The sequence below is a fragment of the Salvelinus alpinus genome, chromosome 21, assembly GCF_045679555.1.
Source record: "Salvelinus alpinus chromosome 21, SLU_Salpinus.1, whole genome shotgun sequence".
Classification (NCBI taxonomy): Eukaryota; Metazoa; Chordata; class Actinopteri; order Salmoniformes; family Salmonidae; genus Salvelinus; species Salvelinus alpinus.
Window position 1 is genome coordinate 51,684,177 of NC_092106.1, and position 21,400 is coordinate 51,705,576.

Genomic DNA, 21,400 nt, shown 5'->3' on the forward strand with positions numbered 1-21,400 from the left:
GCTCTTGCTGCTGGTGATTCTCTGATCCACCTCTACGCAGACGACACCATTCTGTATACTTCTGGCCTTTCTTTGGACACTGTGTTAACTAACCTCCAGACGAGCTTCAATGCCATACAACTCTCCTTCCGTGGCCTCCAACTGCTCTTAAATGCAAGTAAAACTAAATGCATGCTCTTCAACCGATCGCTGCCCACACCTGCCCGCCCGTCCAGCATCACTACTCTGGACGGTTCTGACTTAGAATATGTGGACAACTATAAATACCTAGGTGTCTGGTTAGACTGTAAACTCTCCTTCCAGATTCACGTTAAGCATCTCCAATCCAAAATTAAATCTAGAATCGGCTTCCTATTTCGCAACAAAGCATCCTTCACTCCTTCACACAGGGGTGGCAGGGTGCCGGGTGGTTAGAGCGTTGGACTAGTAACCAAAAGGTTGCAAGTTCAAATCCCCGAGCTGACAAGGTACAAATCTGTCGTTAACTTCTTAAGGGCCGGGGGCAGTGTTTGGAAATTCGGATGACTGACGTGCCCAAAGTAATGGGTATGGCTTCCTTTTCCTGTTACGCTCCTTGCCTATGGAATAGCCTGCAAACTAAACTTAAACTTGAGACTCTTGTCCCCCTGTCGCCCATTTTAAATATTTATTGGAGGATTTTTTATTTTTGTATTGCTTGTAACTGTTTCGGGTAATGCAAGTTCTTGTGCTGTTAGTAGAATAACCTATGTGTAAATTAAATCTGCTGCTGTATTTTTTTGTGTTATCTGTGATCGTTTTGTTTGTCTTGTTTAGTTTCTTGATCATTGTACCTAAACTGTATGTGTAAACATGTATACGCATGGCCCAGCTGTAAAAGAGACCTCGGTCTCAGTCTGTGTTCCTTGTTGAAATAAAAGTATAATAAAAAAGCAGAAGCAGAGTTAGGACAGTGTAAAGCTGTAGCAGAGTTAGGACAGTGTAAAGCTGTAGCAGAGGTAGGACAGTGTAAAGCTGTAGCAGAGTTAGGACAGTGTAAAGCTGTAGCAGAGTTAGGACAGTGTAAAGCTGTAGCAGAGTTAGGACAGTGTAAAGATGTAGCAGAGTTAAGACAGTGTAAAGCTGTAGCAGAGTTAGGACAGTGTACAGATGTAGCAGAGTTAGGACAGTGTAAAGATGTAGCAGAGTTAGGACAGTGTAAAGCTGTAGCAGAGTTAGGACAGTGTAAAGCTGTAGCAGAGTTAGGACAGTGTAAAGCTGTAGCAGAGTTAGGACAGTGTAAAGCAGTAGCAGAGTTAGGACAGTGTAAAGCTGTAGAAGAGTTAGGACAGTGTAAAGCTGTAGCAGAGTTAGGACAGTGTAAAGCTGTAGCAGAGTTAGGACAGTGTAAAGCTGTAGCAGAGTTAGGACAGTGTAAAGCTGTAGCAGAGTTAGGACAGTGTAAAGCTGTAGCAGAGTTAGGACAGTGTAAAGATGTAGCAGAGTTAGGACAGTGTAAAGCTGTAGCAGAGTTAGGACAGTGTAAAGCAGTAGCAGAGTTAGGACAGTGTAAAGCTGTAGCAGAGTTAGGACAGTGTAAAGCTGTAGCAGAGTTAGGACAGTGTAAAGATGTAGCAGAGTTAGAACAGTGTAAAGCAGTAGCAGAGTTAGGACAGTGTAAAGCTGTAGCAGAGTTAGGACAGTGTAAAGCTGTAGCAGAGTTAGGAGAGTGTAAAGCAGAAGCAGAGTTAGGACAGTGTAAAGCTGTAGCAGAGTTAGGACAGTGTAAAGCTGTAGCAGAGTTAGGACACTGTAAAGATGTAGCAGAGTTAGGACAGTGTAAAGCAGTAGCAGAGTTAGGACAGTGTAAAACTGTAGCAGAGTTAGGACAGTGTAAAGCTGTAGCAGAGTTAGGAGAGTGTAAAGCAGAAGCAGAGTTAGGACATTGTAAAGGTGTAGCAGAGTTAGGACATTGTAAAGGTGTAGCAGAGTTAGGACAGTGTAAAGCAGAATCAGAGTTAGGACAGTGTAAAGCTGTACTAGAGTTAAGACAGTGTAAAGCAGTAGCAGAGTTAGGACAGTGTAAAGCTGTAGCAGAGTTAGGACAGTGTAAAGATGTAGCAGAGTTAGGACAGTGTAAAGCTGTAGCAGAGTTAGGACAGTGTAAAGCTATAGCAGAGTTAGGACAGTGTAAAGCTGTAGCAGAGTTAGGACAGTGTAAAGATGTAGCAGAGTTAGGACAGTGTAAAGCTGTAGCAGAGTTAGGACAGTGTAAAGCTGTAGCAGAGTTAGGACAGTGTAAAGCTGTAGCAGAGTTAGGACAGTGTGAAGCAGAATCAGAGTTAGGACAGTGTAAAGCTGTAGCAGAGTTAGGACAGTGTAAAGCTGTAGCAGGGTTAGGACAGTGTAAAGCTGTAGCAGAGTTAGGACAGTGTAAAGCAGTAGCAGAGTTAGGACAGTGTAAAGCTGTAGCAGAGTTAGGACAGTGTAAAGCTGTAGCAGAGGTAGGAGAGTGTAAAGCTGTAGCAGAGTTAGGACAGTGTAAAGATGTAGCAGAGTTAGGACAGTGTAAAGCTGTAGCAGAGTTAGGACAGTGTAAAGCTGTAGCAGAGTTAGGACAGTGTAAAGCTGTAGCAGAGTTAGGACAGTGTAAAGCTGTAGCAGAGTTAGGACAGTGTAAAGATGTAGCAGAGTTAGGACAGTGTAAAGCTGTAGCAGAGTTAGGACAGTGTAAAGCAGTAGCAGAGTTAGGACAGTGTAAAGCTGTAGCAGAGTTAGGACAGTGTAAAGCTGTAGCAGAGTTAGGACAGTGTAAAGATGTAGCAGAGTTAGGACAGTGTAAAGCAGTAGCAGAGTTAGGACAGTGTAAAGCTGTAGCAGAGTTAGGACAGTGTAAAGCTGTAGCAGAGTTAGGAGAGTGTAAAGCAGAAGCAGAGTTAGGACAGTGTAAAGCTGTAGCAGAGTTAGGACAGTGTAAAGCTGTAGCAGAGTTAGGACAGTGTAAAGCTGTAGCAGAGTTAGGACAGTGTAAAGCTGTAGCAGAGTTAGGACAGTGTAAAGCTGTAGCAGAGTTAGGACAGTGTAAAGCTGTAGCAGAGTTAGGACAGTGTAAAGATGTAGCAGAGTTAGGACAGTGTAAAGCTGTAGCAGAGTTAGGACAGTGTAAAGCTATAGCAGAGTTAGGACAGTGTAAAGCTGTAGCAGAGTTAGGACAGTGTAAAGATGTAGCAGAGTTAGGACAGTGTAAAGCTGTAGCAGAGTTAGGACAGTGTAAAGCTGTAGCAGAGTTAGGACAGTGTAAAGCTGTAGCAGAGTTAGGACAGTGTAAAGCTGTAGCAGAGTTAGGACAGTGTAAAGCTGTAGCAGAGTTAGGACAGTGTGAAGCAGAATCAGAGTTAGGACAGTGTAAAGCTGTAGCAGAGTTAGGACAGTGTAAAGCTGTAGCAGGGTTAGGACAGTGTAAAGCTGTAGCAGAGTTAGGACAGTGTAAAGCAGTAGCAGAGTTAGGACAGTGTAAAGCTGTAGCAGAGTTAGGACAGTGTAAAGCTGTAGCAGAGGTAGGACAGTGTAAAGCTGTAGCAGAGTTAGGACAGTGTAAAGATGTAGCAGAGTTAGGACAGTGTAAAGCTGTAGCAGAGTTAGGACAGTGTAAAGCTGTAGCAGAGTTAGGACAGTGTAAAGCTGTAGCAGAGTTAGGACAGTGTAAAGCTGTAGCAGAGTTAGGACAGTGTAAAGATGTAGCAGAGTTAGGACAGTGTAAAGCTGTAGCAGAGTTAGGACAGTGTAAAGCAGTAGCAGAGTTAGGACAGTGTAAAGCTGTAGCAGAGTTAGGACAGTGTAAAGCTGTAGCAGAGTTAGGACAGTGTAAAGATGTAGCAGAGTTAGGACAGTGTAAAGCAGTAGCAGAGTTAGGACAGTGTAAAGCTGTAGCAGAGTTAGGACAGTGTAAAGCTGTAGCAGAGTTAGGAGAGTGTAAAGCAGAAGCAGAGTTAGGACAGTGTAAAGCTGTAGCAGAGTTAGGACAGTGTAAAGCTGTAGCAGAGTTAGGACACTGTAAAGATGTAGCAGAGTTAGGACAGTGTAAAGCAGTAGCAGAGTTAGGACAGTGTAAAACTGTAGCAGAGTTAGGACAGTGTAAAGCTGTAGCAGAGTTAAGAGAGTGTAAAGCAGAAGCAGAGTTAGGACATTGTAAAGGTGTAGCAGAGTTAGGACATTGTAAAGGTGTAGCAGAGTTAGGACAGTGTAAAGCAGAATCAGAGTTAGGACAGTGTAAAGCTGTACTAGAGTTAAGACAGTGTAAAGCAGTAGCAGAGTTAGGACAGTGTAAAGCTGTAGCAGAGTTAGGACAGTGTAAAGATGTAGCAGAGTTAGGACAGTGTAAAGCTGTAGCAGAGTTAGGACAGGGTAAAGCTATAGCAGAGTTAGGACAGTGTAAAGCTGTAGCAGAGTTAGGACAGTGTAAAGATGTAGCAGAGTTAGGACAGTGTAAAGCTGTAGCAGAGTTAGGACAGTGTAAAGCTGTAGCAGAGTTAGGACAGTGTAAAGCTGTAGCAGAGTTAGGACAGTGTGAAGCAGTAGCAGAGTTAGGACAGTGTAAAGCTGTAGCAGAGTTAGGACAGTGTAAAGCTGTAGCAGGGTTAGGACAGTGTAAAGCTGTAGCAGAGTTAGGACAGTGTAAAGCAGTAGCAGAGTTAGGACAGTGTAAAGCTGTAGCAGAGTTAGGACAGTGTAAAGCTGTAGCAGAGGTAGGACAGTGTAAAGCTGTAGCAGAGTTAGGACAGTGTAAAGATGTAGCAGAGTTAGGACAGTGTAAAGCTGTAGCAGGGTTAGGACAGTGTAAAGCTGTAGCAGAGTTAGGACAGTGTAAAGATGTAGCAGAGTTAGGACAGTGTAAAGCTGTAGCAGAGGTAGGACAGTGTAAAGCTGTAGCAGAGTTAGGACAGTGTAAAGATGTAGCAGAGTTAGGACAGTGTAAAGCTGTAGCAGAGTTAGGACAATGTAAAGCTGTAGCAGAGTTAGGACAGTGTAAAGATGTAGCAGAGTTAGGACAGTGTAAAGCTGTAGCAGAGTTAGGACAGTGTAAAGCTGTAGCAGAGTTAGGACAGTGTAAAGCTGTAGCAGAGTTAGGACAGTGTAAAGCTGTAGCAGAGTTAGGACAGTGTAAAGCTGTAGCAGAGTTAGGACAGTGTAAAGCTGTAGCAGAGTTAGGACAGTGTAAAGCTGTAGCAGAGGTAGGACAGTGTAAAGCTGTAGCAGAGTTAGGACAGTGTAAAGATGTAGCAGAGTTAGGACAGTGTAAAGCTGTAGCAGAGTTAGAACAGTGTAAAGCTGTAGCAGAGTTAGGACAGTGTAAAGATTTATCAGAGTTAGGACAGTGTAAAGCTGTAGCAGGGTAGGACAGTGTAAAGCTGTAGCAGAGTTAGGACAGTGTAAAGATGTAGCAGAGTTAGGACAGTGTAAAGCTGTAGCAGAGTTAGGACAGTGTAAAGCTGTAGCAGAGTTAAGACAGTGTAAAGCTGTAGCAGAGTTAGGACAGTGTAAAGATGTAGCAGAGTTAGGACAGTGTAAAGCTGTAGCAGAGTTAGGACAGTGTAAAGCTGTAGCAGAGTTAGGACAGTGTAAAGCAGTAGCAGAGTTAGGATAGGAACCGCATCTCAGTGCTAGAGGCATCACTACAGACACCCTGGTTCGATTCCAGGCTGTATCACTACTGGCCGTGATTGGGAGTCCCATAGGCCGGCGCACAATTGGCCCAGCGTCGTCCGGGTTTGGTCGGGGTAGGCCGTCATTGTAAATAATAATTTGTTCTTAACTGACTTGCCTAGTTAAATAAAGGTTAATTAAAAAAATATATATAATCCTAAAAATGACTGACATGTTTTGACTGACATGTTGTTCAAACGATTACATTCAGTTAAATTACATTCAGTTACATTACATTAATTTATATTAGAAATCAAATCAAATTTATTCATAAAGCCCTTCTTACATCAGCTGATGCCACAAAGTGCTGTACAGAAACCCAGCCTAAAACCACAAACAGCAAGCAATGCAGGTGTAGAAGCACCGTGGCTAGGAAAAACTCCCTAGAAAGGCCAGAACCTAGGAAGAAACCTAGAGAGGAACCAGGCTATGAGGGGTGGCCAGTCCTCTTCTGGTCTGCCGGGTGGAGATTATAACAGAACATGGGGCCAAGATGTTCAAATGTTCATAAATGACCAGCATGGTCAAATAATAATAATCACAGTAGTCGTCGAGGGTGCAGCAAGTCAGCACCTCAGGAGTAAATGTCAGTTGGCTTTTCATAGCCGATCATTCAGAGTATCTCTACCGCTCCTGCTGTCTCTAGAGATTTGAAAACATTATATTCAGTTAAATTACATTCAGTTAAATTATATTCAGTTAAATTATATTCAGTTAAATTACATTCAGGTAAATTACAGTCAGTTGTAAACAGCTATAGAATGTTAATTTATTTTTCTGTGTGGGTGTGTACATGCGGGAAACTTAGACACACATACTCGCAACTGTGTGAAATGAATATGCGTTTGTTTACTTTGTGATAACAATAACAAGCTGTCAGTCGACATGAATCTTCTCCGGATCAAAGAGGTGTGTAGCTTCAGATTCTTTAAGTACAGCAGATGCCTCTGAAATTGACTGACACAAATCTCTCTCATGCAAATCCCATGAATAAATCTCATTCAGAAAGCCATCCCCAGCCCGGCTGACGGGTCCCTTCACTCTATACCAGCAGCCCGTGTCACACGCTGCAAATCCCTATCACAATCCAACCTCCCAATACAACACACACACACACACACACACACACACACACACACACACACACACACACACACACACACACACACACACACACACACACACACACACACACACACACACACACACACACACACACACACACACACACACACACACACACACACACACACACACACACACAGCTCCCTTGCATTGTTTATTAAGACAACAAATCAATGAAACATGTTTACAGGAAGTAACTCCAGGGTTATAATACTAAAGAACCCCTATCCTACCTACGTCTTAAAGGCCCAGTGTTGTCAAAAATTGGGATTTCCTGTGTTTTAGATTTCCATACTGGAGTTGGAATGATACTGTGAACTTGTGAAAAGGATGATAATGTCCTTATAGTGTAAGAGCTGTTTGTCCTTATAGTGTAAGAGCTGTTTGTCCTTATAGTGTAAGAGCTGTTTGTCCTTATAGAGTAAGAGCTGTTTGTCCTTATAGCGTAAGAGCTGTTTGTCCTTATAGTGTAAGAGCTGTTTGTCCTTATAGTGTAAGAGCTGTTTGTCCTTATAGTGTAAGAGCTGTTTGTCCTTATAGAGTAAGAGCTGTTTGTCCTTATAGAGTAAGAGCTGTTTGTCCTTATAGTGTAAGAGCTGTTTGTCCTTATAGTGTAAGAGCTGTTTGTCCTTATAGTGTAAGAGCTGTTTGTCCTTATAGTGTAAGAGCTGTTTGTCCTTATAGTGTAAGAGCTGTTTGTCCTTATAGTGTAAGAGCTGTTTGTCCTTATAGTGTAAGAGCTGTTTGTCCTTATAGTGTAAGAGCTGTTTGTCCTTATAGTGTAAGAGCTGTTTGTCCTTATAGTGTAAGAGCTGTTTGTCCTTATAGTGTAAGAGCTGTTTGTCCTTATAGTGTAAGAGCGGTTTGTCCTTATAGTGTAAGAGCGGCTTGTCCTTATAGTGTAAGAGCGGTTTGTCCTTATAGTGTAAGAGCTTGTAAGAGCTGTTTGTCCTTATAGTGTAAGAGCTTGTAAGAGCTGTTTGTCCTTATAGTGTAAGAGCTGTTTGTCCTTATAGTGTAAGAGCTTGTAAGAGCGGTTTGTCATTATAGTGTAAGAGCTGTTTGTCCTTATAGTGTAAGAGCTGTTTGTCCTTATAGTGTAAGAGCTGTTTGTCCTTATAGTGTAAGAGCTGTTTGTCCTTATAGTGTAAGAGCTGTTTGTCCTTATAGTGTAAGAGCTGTTTGTCCTTATAGTGTAAGAGCTGTTTGTCCTTATAGTGTAAGAGCGGTTTGTCATTATAGTGTAAGAGCTGTTTGTCCTTATAGTGTAAGAGCTGTTTGTCCTTATAGTGTAAGAGCTGTTTGTCCTTATAGTGTAAGAGCTGTTTGTCCTTATAGTGTAAGAGCTGTTTGTCCTTATAGTGTAAGAGCTGTTTGTCCTTATAGTGTAAGAGCTGTTTGTCCTTATAGTGTAAGAGCTGTTTGTCCTTATAGTGTAAGAGCTGTTTGTCCTTATAGTGTAAGAGCTGTTTGTCCTTATAGTGTAAGAGCTGTTTGTCCTTATAGTGTAAGAGCTGTTTGTCCTTATAGTGTAAGAGCGGTTTGTCCTTATAGTGTAAGAGCGGTTTGTCCTTATAGTGTAAGAGCGGTTTGTCCTTATAGTGTAAGAGCTTGTAAGAGCTGTTTGTCCTTATAGTGTAAGAGCTTGTAAGAGCTGTTTGTCCTTATAGTGTAAGAGCTGTTTGTCCTTATAGTGTAAGAGCTTGTAAGAGCGGTTTGTCATTATAGTGTAAGAGCTGTTTGTCCTTATAGTGTAAGAGCTGTTTGTCCTTATAGTGTAAGAGCTGTTTGTCCTTATAGTGTAAGAGCTGTTTGTCCTTATAGTGTAAGAGCTGTTTGTCCTTATAGTGTAAGAGCTGTTTGTCCTTATAGTGTAAGAGCTGTTTGTCCTTATAGTGTAAGAGCTGTTTGTCCTTATAGTGTAAGAGCTGTTTGTCCTTATAGTGTAAGAGCTGTTTGTCCTTATAGTGTAAGAGCGGTTTGTCATTATAGTGTAAGAGCTGTTTGTCCTTATAGTGTAAGAGCGGTTTGTCCTTATAGTGTAAGAGCTGTTTGTCCTTATAGTGTAAGAGCTGTTTGTCCTTATAGTGTAAGAGCTGTTTGTCCTTATAGTGTAAGAGCGGTTTGTCCTTATAGTGTAAGAGCGGTTTGTCCTTATAGTGTAAGAGCGGTTTGTCCTTATAGTGTAAGAGCTGTTTGTCCTTATAGTGTAAGAGCTGTTTGTCCTTATAGTGTAAAAGCTGTTTGTCCTTATAGTGTAAGAGCTGTTTGTCCTCATAGTGTAAGAGCGGTTTGTCCTTATAGTGTAAGAGCGGTTTGTCCTTATAGTGTAAGAGCGGTTTGTCCTTATAGTGTAAGAGCGGTTTGTCCTTATAGTGTAAGAGCGGTTTGTCCTTATAGTGTAAGAGCTGTTTGTCCTTATAGTGTAAGAGCTGTTTGTCCTTATAGTGTAAGAGCTGTTTGTCCTTATAGTGTAAGAGCGGTTTGTCCTTATAGTGTAAGAGCGGTTTGTCCTTATAGTGTAAGAGCTGTTTGTCCTTATAGTGTAAGAGCGGTTTGTCCTTATAGTGTAAGAGCGGTTTGTCCTTATAGAGTAAGAGCTGTTTGTCCTTATAGGTTAAGAGCTGTTTGTCCTTATAGGTTAAGAGCTGTTTGTCCTTATAGTGTAAGAGCGGTTTGTCCTTATAGTGTAAGAGCGGTTTGTCCTTATAGTGTAAGAGCTGTTTGTCCTTATAGTGTAAGAGCTGTTTGTCCTTATAGTGTAAGAGCGGTTTGTCATTATAGTGTAAGAGCTGTTTGTCCTTATAGTGTAAGAGCTGTTTGTCCTTATAGTGTAAGAGCTGTTTGTCCTTATAGTGTTAGAGCTGTTTGTCCTTATAGTGTAAGAGCGGTTTGTACTTATAGTGTAAGAGCGGTTTGTCCTTGTAGTGTAAGAGCTGTTTGTCCTTATAGTGTAAGAGCTGTTTGTCCTTATAGTGTAAGAGCTGTTTGTCCTTATAGTGTAAGAGCTGTTTGTCCTTATAGTGTAAGAGCTGTTTGTCCTTATAGTGTAAGAGCGGTTTGTCATTATAGTGTAAGAGCTGTTTGTCCTTATAGTGTAAGAGCGGTTTGTCCTTATAGTGTAAGAGCTGTTTGTCCTTATAGTGTAATTGCTGTTTGTCCTTATAGTGTAAGAGCTGTTTGTCCTTATAGTGTAAGAGCTGTTTGTCCTTATAGTGTAAGAGCTGTTTGTCCTTATAGTGTAAGAGCTGTTTGTCCTTATAGTGTAAGAGCTGTTTGTCCTTATAGTGTAAGAGCTGTTTGTCCTTATAGTGTAAGAGCTGTTTGTCCTTATAGTGTAGAGCGGTTTGTCCTTATAGTGTAAGAGCGGTTTGTCCTTATAGTGTAAGAGCTGTTTGTCCTTATAGTGTAAGAGCTGTTTGTCCTTATAGTGTAAGAGCTGTTTGTCCTTATAGTGTAAGAGCTGTTTGTCCTTATAGTGTAAGAGCTGTTTGTCCTTATAGTGTAAGAGCTGTTTGTCCTTATAGTGTAAGAGCTGTTTGTCCTTATAGTGTAAGAGCTGTTTGTCCTTATAGTGTAAGAGCTGTTTGTCCTTATAGTGTAAGAGCTGTTTGTCCTTATAGTGTAAGAGCTGTTTGTCCTTATAGTGTAAGAGCGGTTTGTCCTTATAGTGTAAGAGCTGTTTGTCCTTATAGGTTAAGAGCTGTTTGTCCTTATAGTGTAAGAGCTGTTTGTCCTTATAGTGTAAGAGCTGTTTGTCCTTATAGTGTAAGAGCGGTTTGTCCTTATAGTGTAAGAGCTGTTTGTCCTTATAGTGTAAGAGCTGTTTGTCCTTATAGTGTAAGAGCTGTTTGTCCTTATAGTGTAAGAGCGGTTTGTCCTTATAGTGTAAGAGCTGTTTGTCCTTATAGTGTAAGAGCTGTTTGTCCTTATAGTGTAAGAGCGGTTTGTCCTTATAGTGTAAGAGCGGTTTGTCCTTATAGTGTAAGAGCGGTTTGTCCTTATAGTGTAAGAGCTGTTTGTCGTTATAGTGTAAGAGCGGTTTGTCCTTATAGTGTAAGAGCGGTTTGTCCTTATAGAGTAAGAGCTGTTTGTCCTTATAGGTTAAGAGCTGTTTGTCCTTATAGTGTAAGAGCTGTTTGTCCTTATAGTGTAAGAGCTGTTTGTCCTTATAGTGTAAGAGCTGTTTGTCCTTATAGTGTAAGAGCTGTTTGTCCTTATAGTGTAAGAGCGGTTTGTCCTTATAGTGTAAGAGCTGTTTGTCATTATAGTGTAAGAGCTGTTTGTCCTTATAGTGTAAGAGCGGTTTGTCCTTATAGTGTAAGAGCGGTTTGTCATTATAGTGTAAGAGCTGTTTGTCCTTATAGTGTAAGAGCTGTTTGTCCTTATAGTGTAAGAGCTGTTTGTCATTATAGTGTAAGAGCTGTTTGTCCTTATAGTGTAAGAGCTGTTTGTCCTTATAGTGTAAGAGCTGTTTGTCCTTATAGTGTAAGAGCTGTTTGTCCTTATAGTGTAAGAGCTGTTTGTCCTTATAGTGTAAGAGCTGTTTGTCCTTATAGTGTAAGAGCGGTTTGTCCTTATAGTGTAAGAGCTGTTTGTCATTATAGTGTAAGAGCTGTTTGTCCTTATAGTGTAAGAGCGGTTTGTCATTATAGTGTAAGAGCTGTTTGTCCTTATAGTGTAAGAGCTGTTTGTCCTTATAGTGTAAGAGCTGTTTGTCCTTATAGTGTAAGAGCGGTTTGTCCTTATAGTGTAAGAGCTGTTTGTCCTTATAGTGTAAGAGCTGTTTGTCCTTATAGTGTAAGAGCTGTTTGTCCTTATAGTGTAAGAGCGGTTTGTCCTTATAGTGTAAGAGCTGTTTGTCCTTATAGTGTAAGAGCTGTTTGTCCTTATAGTGTAAGAGCTGTTTGTCATTATAGTGTAAGAGCTGTTTGTCCTTATAGTGTAAGAGCTGTTTGTCCTTATAGTGTAAGAGCTGTTTGTCCTTATAGTGTAAGAGCTGTTTGTCCTTATAGTGTAAGAGCGGTTTGTCTTTATAGTGTAAGAGCTGTTTGTCCTTATAGTGTAAGAGCTGTTTGTCCTTATAGTGTAAGAGCTGTTTGTCATTATAGTGTAAGAGCTGTTTGTCCTTATAGTGTAAGAGCTGTTTGTCCTTATAGTGTAAGAGCGGTTTGTCCTTATAGTGTAAGAGCTGTTTGTCATTATAGTGTAAGAGCTGTTTGTCCTTATAGTGTAAGAGCTGTTTGTCCTTATAGTGTAAGAGCGGTTTGTCATTATAGTGTAAGAGCTGTTTGTCCTTATAGTGTAAGAGCTGTTTGTCCTTATAGTGTAAGAGCTGTTTGTCCTTATAGTGTAAGAGCGGTTTGTCCTTATAGTGTAAGAGCTGTTTGTCCTTATAGTGTAAGAGCTGTTTGTCCTTATAGTGTAAGAGCTGTTTGTCCTTATAGTGTAAGAGCGGTTTGTCCTTATAGTGTAAGAGCTGTTTGTCCTTATAGTGTAAGAGCTGTTTGTCCTTATAGTGTAAGAGCTGTTTGTCATTATAGTGTAAGAGCTGTTTGTCCTTATAGTGTAAGAGCTGTTTGTCCTTATAGTGTAAGAGCTGTTTGTCCTTATAGTGTAAGAGCTGTTTGTCCTTATAGTGTAAGAGCGGTTTGTCCTTATAGTGTAAGAGCTGTTTGTCCTTATAGTGTAAGAGCTGTTTGTCCTTATAGTGTAAGAGCTGTTTGTCCTTATAGTGTAAGAGCTGTTTGTCCTTATAGTGTAAGAGCGGTTTGTCCTTATAGTGTAAGAGCTGTTTGTCCTTATAGTGTAAGAGCTGTTTGTCCTTATAGTGTAAGAGCTGTTTGTCATTATAGTGTAAGAGCTGTTTGTCCTTATAGTGTAAGAGCTGTTTGTCCTTATAGTGTAAGAGCTGTTTGTCCTTATAGTGTAAGAGCTGTTTGTCCTTATAGTGTAAGAGCGGTTTGTCCTTATAGTGTAAGAGCTGTTTGTCCTTATAGTGTAAGAGCTGTTTGTCCTTATAGTGTAAGAGCTGTTTGTCATTATAGTGTAAGAGCTGTTTGTCCTTATAGTGTAAGAGCTGTTTGTCCTTATAGTGTAAGAGCTGTTTGTCCTTATAGTGTAAGAGCTGTTTGTCATTATAGTGTAAGAGCTGTTTGTCCTTATAGTGTAAGAGCTGTTTGTCCTTATAGTGTAAGAGCGGTTTGTCCTTATAGTGTAAGAGCGGTTTGTCATTATAGTGTAAGAGCTGTTTGTCCTTATAGTGTAAGAGCTGTTTGTCATTATAGTGTAAGAGCTGTTTGTCCTTATAGTGTAAGAGCTGTTTGTCCTTATAGTGTAAGAGCTGTTTGTCCTTATAGTGTAAGAGCTGTTTGTCCTTATAGTGTAAGAGCGGTTTGTCCTTATAGTGTAAGAGCTGTTTGTCCTTATAGTGTAAGAGCTGTTTGTCCTTATAGTGTAAGAGCTGTTTGTCCTTATAGTGTAAGAGCTGTTTGTCCTTATAGTGTAAGAGCTGTTTGTCCTTATAGTGTAAGAGCTGTTTGTCCTTATAGTGTAAGAGCTGTTTGTCCTTATAGTGTAAGAGCTGTTTGTCATTATAGTGTAAGAGCTGTTTGTCCTTATAGTGTAAGAGCTGTTTGTCCTTATAGTGTAAGAGCTGTTTGTCCTTATAGTGTAAGAGCTGTTTGTCCTTATAGTGTAAGAGCGGTTTGTCCTTATAGTGTAAGAGCTGTTTGTCCTTATAGTGTAAGAGCTGTTTGTCCTTATAGTGTAAGAGCTGTTTGTCATTATAGTGTAAGAGCTGTTTGTCCTTATAGTGTAAGAGCTGTTTGTCCTTATAGTGTAAGAGCTGTTTGTCATTATAGTGTAAGAGCTGTTTGTCCTTATAGTGTAAGAGCTGTTTGTCCTTATAGTGTAAGAGCTGTTTGTCCTTATAGTGTAAGAGCGGTTTGTCATTATAGTGTAAGAGCTGTTTGAAAAGATTGCCTGGAATTGCAGTTTAATAGACCAATACGAAAGAGTTCCAAACCTCTCTGCCAATAACAGCTAGTTTTCAGTGTCCCCCTCCCAAGTCAGACCACTCCCAGACAGTCCTAGCTTGAGAAATTGCTCTTCGCTAAGAAGCATTTTTTTTTTTTTTTTTTGACTATTTTAATTGAAAACAATAACAGTAAGATACTTACTTGATTTGATATTGTGATAATAACGACTGCATTGGACATTTTAAATGTAATTTGATCTCTTTCCAATCCTACTTTAGATATATTATATCCACAATGAAATGTATTCTGTTCAGTTCAATAAAACATATTGGTCACAAAGCAAAAATAAAAAAATATTCAATACATGGTAGTTGTGGCTCTCAGTTGATGAAATGCATAGAAACTATTGGTTGCATCTAAAACCATATGTCCTATACAGTACACTGTAAAGGGAACAGGATGATACTGCTTGGAATGCCCACCAGGTTACCTGTAGGCCCAACAGATATCACATCCTACCCCTAGGCCCAATAGATATCACATGTTACCTGTAGGCCCATAGATATCACATGTTACCTGTAGGCCCAATAGATATCACATCCTACCTGTAGTCCCAATAGATATCACATCCTACCTGTAGGCCCAATAGATATCACATGTTACCTGTAGGCCCAATAGATATCACATGTTACCTGTAGGCCCATAGATATCACATGTTACCTGTAGGCCCAATAGATATCACATCCTACCTGTAGTCCCAATAGATATCACATCCTACCTGTAGGCCCAATAGATATCACAACCTACCTGTAGGCCCAATATATATCACATGTTACCTTTAGGCCCAATAGATATCACATGTTACCTGTAGGCCCAATAGATATCACATCCTACCTGTAGGCCCAATAGATATCACATGTTACCTGTAGGCCCAATAGATATCACATGTTACCTGTAGGCCCAATAGATATCACATGTTACCTGTAGGCCCAATAGATATCACATGCAAGATGGTGCCGACAGAGATGGTCGCCTCGCTTCTAGTCCTTAGGAAACTATGCAGTATTTAGTTTTTTTAATGTATTATTTCTTACATTGTTACCCCAGGAAATCTCAAGTCTTATTACATACAGCCGGGAAGAACTATTGGATATAAGAGCGACGTCAACTTACCAACATTACGACCAGGAATATGTCTTTCCCGAAGAATATCTTTTGTTCGGACACCACCCAGGACACTGGATCTAATCCCAGAAGCCGACCCAAAACAACGTTGCCGTAGGAGAGGTAGACGGAGCGGCTTCCTGGTCAGACTTCGTAGGCGTGCACATCGCCCATCGCTCCCGAGAATATTACTCGCCAATGTCCAGTCTCTAGACAACATTCTCTGCTTCACGGAAACATGGCTCTCTCGGGATATGTTGTCGGAGTCGGTACAGCCACCGGGTTTCTCCATGCGTCGTGCCAACAGAAACAAACATCTCTCTGGTAGGAAGAAGGGTGGGGGTGTATGCTTCATGATTATCGACTCATGGTGTAATCATAACATACAGGAACTCAAGTCCTTTTGTTCACCTGACCTAGAATTCCTTACAATCAAATGCTGACAACATTATCTCCCAAGAGAATTATCTTAGATTATAGTCACAGCCGTGTATATCCCCCCGCAAGCAGATACCTCGACGGACCTCAAGGAACTTGACTGGACTATATGTAAACTGGAAACCATATATCCCGAGGCTGCTTTTATTGTAGCTGGGGATTTTAACAAAGCTAATTTGAGAACAAGGCTCCCTAAATTCTATCAGCACATTGACTGTAGCACTCGCGCTGGCAATACACTGGACCACTGCTACTCTAACTTCCGCGATGCATACAAGGCCCTCCCCTGCACTCCCTTTGGGCAAATCCAATCACGACTCCATTTTGCTTCTGTCATCCTATAGGCAGAAACTCAAACAGGATGTACCCGTGACTAGAACCATTCAACGCTGGTCTGACCAATCGGAATCCACGCTTCAAGAATGTTTTGATCACGTGGACTGGGAATTGTTTCCCGGGAAGCCTCACAGAATAACATTGATTAATACGCTGACTCGGTGAGTGAGTTTATAAGGAACTGCATTGGAGATGTTGTACCCACTGTGACTATTAAAACCTACCCTATGGAAAGATGGTGGCATTTGCGCAAAACTGAAAGCGCGAACCACCACATTCAACCATGGAAAGATGTCTTGGAATATGGCCGAATATAAACAGTGTAGGTATTTTCTCCGCAAGGCAATCAAACAAGTGAAATGTCGGTAAAGGGAAAAAGTGGAGTCGCAATACAATGGCGTAGACACGAGATGTATGTGACAGGGTCTACAGGCAATTAAGGACTACAAAAAGAAAACCAGCCATGTCACGGACACCGACGTCTTGCATCCAGACAAACTAAACCCATAATTTGCCCTCTTTGAGGATAACACAGTGCCACCGACGTGGGGGGGGGGCACACTACCAAGAACTGCGCCCCCCCCCCCCCCCCCCTCTCCTTCTCCGTGGCCGACGTGAGTAAGATATTTAAACGTGTTAACCCTCGCAAGGCTGCCGTCCCAGACGGCATCCCTAGCCGCGTCCTCAGAGCATGCGCAGACCAGCTGCCTGGTGTGTTTACGGACATATTCAATCTCTCCCTATCCCAGTCTGCTGTCCCCACATGCTTCAAGGAAGGCAAAGATAACTGAACTAAATGACTATCGCCCCGTAGCACTCACTTCTGTCATCATGAAGTGCTTTGAGAGACGAGTCAAGGATCATATGACCTCCACCCTACCTGCCACCCTAGACCGACTTCAGTTTGCGTACCGCCCCAACAGGTCCACAGACGATGCAATCGCCATCACACTGCACACTGCTCTATCCCATCTGTACAAGAGGAATACCTATGGAAGAATGCTGTTCATTGACTACAGCTCAGCATTCAAAACCATAGTACCCTCCAAGCTCATCATTAAGCTTGAGGCCCTGGGTCTCAACCCTGCCCTGTGCAAACTAGGTCCTGGACTTTCTTACGAGCCGCCCCCAGGTGATGAAGGTAGGAAACAACATCTCCACTTCGCTGATCCTCAACACTGGGGCACAACAAGGGTGCGTGCTCAGCCCCCTCCTGTGCTCCCTGTTCACCCATGACTGTGTGGCCATGCACGCCTCCAACTCAATCATCAGGTTTGCAGACGACACAACAGTAGAGGGCTTGATTACCAACAACGATGAGACAGCCTACAGGGAGGAGGTGAGGGCACTCGGAGTGTGGTGTCAGGAAAACAACCTCTCACTCAACGTCAACAAAACAAAGGAGATGACTGTGGACTTCAGGAAACAGCAGAGGGAGCAACCCCCTATCGACGGGACAGTAGTGTAGAAGGCTCGGCGTACATATCACGGACAAACTGAAATGGTCCACCCACACAGTTAGTGTGGTGAAGAAGGCGTAACAGCGCCTCTAAAACTCTCACAATATTTTACAGATGCACAATTGAGAGCATCCTGTCGGGCTATATTAGAGGTCGACCGATTATGATTTTTCAACGCCGATACTGATACCAATTATTGGAGGACCAAAAAAAGCTGATACCGATTAATCGGCCGTTTTTAAAATGTATTTGTAATAATGACAATTACAACAATACTGAATGAACACTTATTTTAACTTAATATAATACATCAATAAAAATCTATTTAGCCTCAAATAAATAATGAAACATGTTCAATTTGGTTTAAATAATGCAAAAACAAAGTGTTGGAGAATAAAGTAAAAGTGCAATATGTGCCATGTAAAAAAGCTAACGTTTATGTTGCTTGCTCAGAACATGAGAACATATGAAAGCTGGTGGTTCCTTTTAACATGAGACTTCAATATTCCAAGGTAAGAGGTTTTTGGTTGTAGTTAATATAGTATTTATAGGACTATTTCTCTCTATACCATTTGTATTTAATATACCTTTGACTATTGGATGTTCTTATAGGCACTTTAGTATTGCCAGTGTAACAGTATAGCTTCCGTCCCTCTCCTCGCCCCTACCTGGGCTCGAACCAGGAACACATCGACAGCAGCCACCCTCGAAGCATCGTTACCCATCGCTCCACAAAAGCCACGGCCCTTGCAGAGCAAGGGGAACAACTACTCCAAGTCTCAGAGCGAGTGACGTTTGAAACGCTATTAGCGTGCACCCCGCTAACTAGCTAGCCATTTCACATTGGTTACACCAGCCTAATCTCGGGAGTTGATAGGCTTCAAGTCATAAACAGCGCAATGCTTGAAGCACAGGGAAGAGCTGCTGGCAAAACGCACAAAAGTGCTGTATGAATGAATGCTTACAAGCCTGCTGCTGCCTACCACCGCTCAGTCAGACTGCTCTATCAAATATCAAATCATAGACTTAATTATAACATAATAACACACAGAAATACGAGCCTTTGGTCATTAACCTTTCACGGCTACTAACCCCGGATCCGGGATCACCCCCCACCCCCCACACACTGATTAGCATAGATAGCATAGCTTCACAAGTAGATAGTAGCATCTAAATATCATTAAATCACAAGTCCAAGACACCAGATGAAAGATACAGATCTTGTGAATAAAGCCACCATTTCAGATTTTTAAAATGTTTTACAGGGAAGACAAAATATGTAAATCTATTAGCTAAACACGTTAGCAAAATACACCACTATTCTAACTCCATCAGTTTCTTACTCCTTCAGGTGCTATCACCAATTCGGCTCAACTAAGATATTGATAGCCAATAACCTATAAAAAAAACCATCAGATGACAGTCTGATAACATATTCATGGTATAGGATAGTTTTTGTTAGAAAAAAGTGCATATTTCAGGTAGAAATCACAGTTTACAATTGCACCGACCATCACAAATCCACTAGAATTACTAGATAGAGCAACGTGTATGACCAATTTACTCATCATAAAACATTTCATAAAAATAGACAAAGCATAGCAATGGAAAGACCCAGTTCTTGTGATTTCAGACCATATTTCAGATTTTCTAAGCGTTTTTCAGCGAAAACACAATAAATCGATAAGTTAGCATACCACATGTGAAAACGTTACCAGAGCATCGATTCCAGCCAAAGAGCGCTATAACGTAATCACCGCCAAAAGATATTAATTTTTTCACTAACCTTCTCAGAATTCTTCCGATGACACTCCTGTAACATCATTTTACAACATACATATACAGTTTGTTCGAAAAGGTGCATATTTAGCCATACAAAACCGTGGTTACACAATAAAAATACTAGGAAATCAAGCCTCAATATGTCTGACGTCATCTATCAGAGTGATCTAGTTTAATTGAAAGCTAATCATATACTTGACTAAAAAATACAGGGTAGACAGGAATCGAAAGACAAATTAGTTCTTAATGCAACCGCTGATTTACATTTTTAAAATTATCCTTACTTTTCAATACAGGGTTCGCCAGGTGAAGCTATACCAAACAAAATGGCGAAATATGCGTTTAAAATATTTCGACAGAAACACGGTTTATCATATTAAATATTGCTTACTTTGAGCTGATCTTCCATCATATTCTTGGGCAATGTATCCTTTCTATGTTATAAACGTCTTTTGGTCGATAGATGTCCTCTGTCCTTCGAAATGTCCAGCACCAACGACCGACACCCTAAAACGTGTCCAAACTTTCAGAGTGCACAACAAAGAAATTCCTCAAAATCGCACTAAACGGATATACATTGCTATAAAACGGTTCAAATTAACTACATTATGATGTTTTTAACAACTATAACGACTGAAAACATGACCGGAGAAATATTGCTGGTTAGAAAACGATTTGGAACGAGGCAGGTCCGATGTCCTTTACGCTTCAGGCGCACGTTGAGAAAGGGTGGTCTCTGTACATTTTCGTCTTTTATAATGGCTGTGAACGTCCCATCGATTCCATTGAAAACGTGATGACGTACAGACACCCAGAGGAAGACGTAGGCAGTGTCGGTTTCTTCATAGCATTCACTGTCGCCTTAAAAACAGACCCCAGATCAGAGGTAAAAATTTCTGAAATCTGAACCCTGTCATGAAAAGTGCTGTAGAAATTGTTCTGTACCACTCAGAGACAAAATTTCAACTCCTATAGAAACTATAGACTGTTTTCTATCCAATAATAACAATAATATGCATATTGTACGATCAAGAATTTAGCACGAGGCAGTTTAATTTGGAGACACAAATATGCTAATGCGGAACAGCACCCCCTATAGTTGCAAGAAGTTTTAACTTCTTGACACTAGGAGGCAGAATTTTTATGTTTGGAAAAATAACGTTCCCAATGTAAACGGCCTATTTCTCAGGCCCAGATGCTAGAATATGCATGTAATTGACAGATTAGGATAGAAAACACTCTAAAGTTCCCAAAACTGTCAAAATACTGTCTGTGAGTATAACAGAACTGATTTTGCAGGCGAAAACCTGAGGAAATCCAACCCGGAAGTGCCTCTTATTTTGAAAAATCCCCGTTCCATTGCCTGCCTATGCTCCATTTAAAGGGATCTCAACCAGATTCATTTTCCAATGGCTTCAACAGGTTGTGAACAGGCTTTAGACATAGTTTCAAGCTTTTATTCTGAAAAATGAGCGAGATTTGTCAAATCGCGTCAGTGGATAGCCAGATGTTCTTTGATTAGTTATTGCGCGCGAAAGTGGTAGCTCAACATTTTCTTTCTCTATTGTATTGAATATTATTTATTATTATTATTTATGTTAAAAACAACCTGAGGATTGATTATAAAAACGTTTGACATGTTTCTACGAACTTTACGGATACTATGTGGAATTTTCATGACCTGCCTGAGCCTGTGGATTTCTGAACATAACGCGCCAAACAAATGGAGGTTTTTTGATATAAAAATAATCTTTATCGAACAAAAGGAACATTTATTGTGTAACTAGGAGTCTCGTGAGTGCAAACATCCGAAGATCATCAAAGGTAAGCGATTCATTTTATTGCTTTTCTGACTTTCGTGACCAATCTACATTGCTGCTAGGTGTTTGTAATGTTTTGTCTAGTGATCGATAAACTCACACAAACGCTTGGATTCCAGAGGCGCCCTTCAGTCCGGAGCTTCCAGAGGCGCCCTTCAGTCCGGAGCCTCCAGAGGCGCCCTTCAGTCCGGAGCTACCAGAGGCGCCCTTCAGTCCGGAGCCTCTAGAGGCGCCCTTCAGTCCGGAGCTACCAGAGGCGCCCTTCAGTCCGGAGCCTCTAGAGGCGCCCTTCAGTCCGGAGCTACCAGAGGCGCCCTTCAGTCCGGAGCTTCCAGAGGCGCCCTTCAGTCCGGAGCTACCAGAGGCGCCCTTCAGTCCGGAGCTACCAGAGGCGCCCTTCAGTCCGGAGTTCCCAACGAGGGTCCCTTCAGTCCGGAGCTCCCAACGAGAGTCCCCAGTCCAGCCCCCGCAACGAGGGTCCCCAGTCCGGGGCCCGCTACGAGGGTCCCCAGTCCGGGGTCGGTGGCGATGGTCCCCGCTCTAGAGGCGCCACCTAAGTGGGCCGAGCCAGAGGTCTTCGTCCCTCACCAGAGCCACCATCGCGGAGAAATTCCCACCCAGACCCTCCCCTATG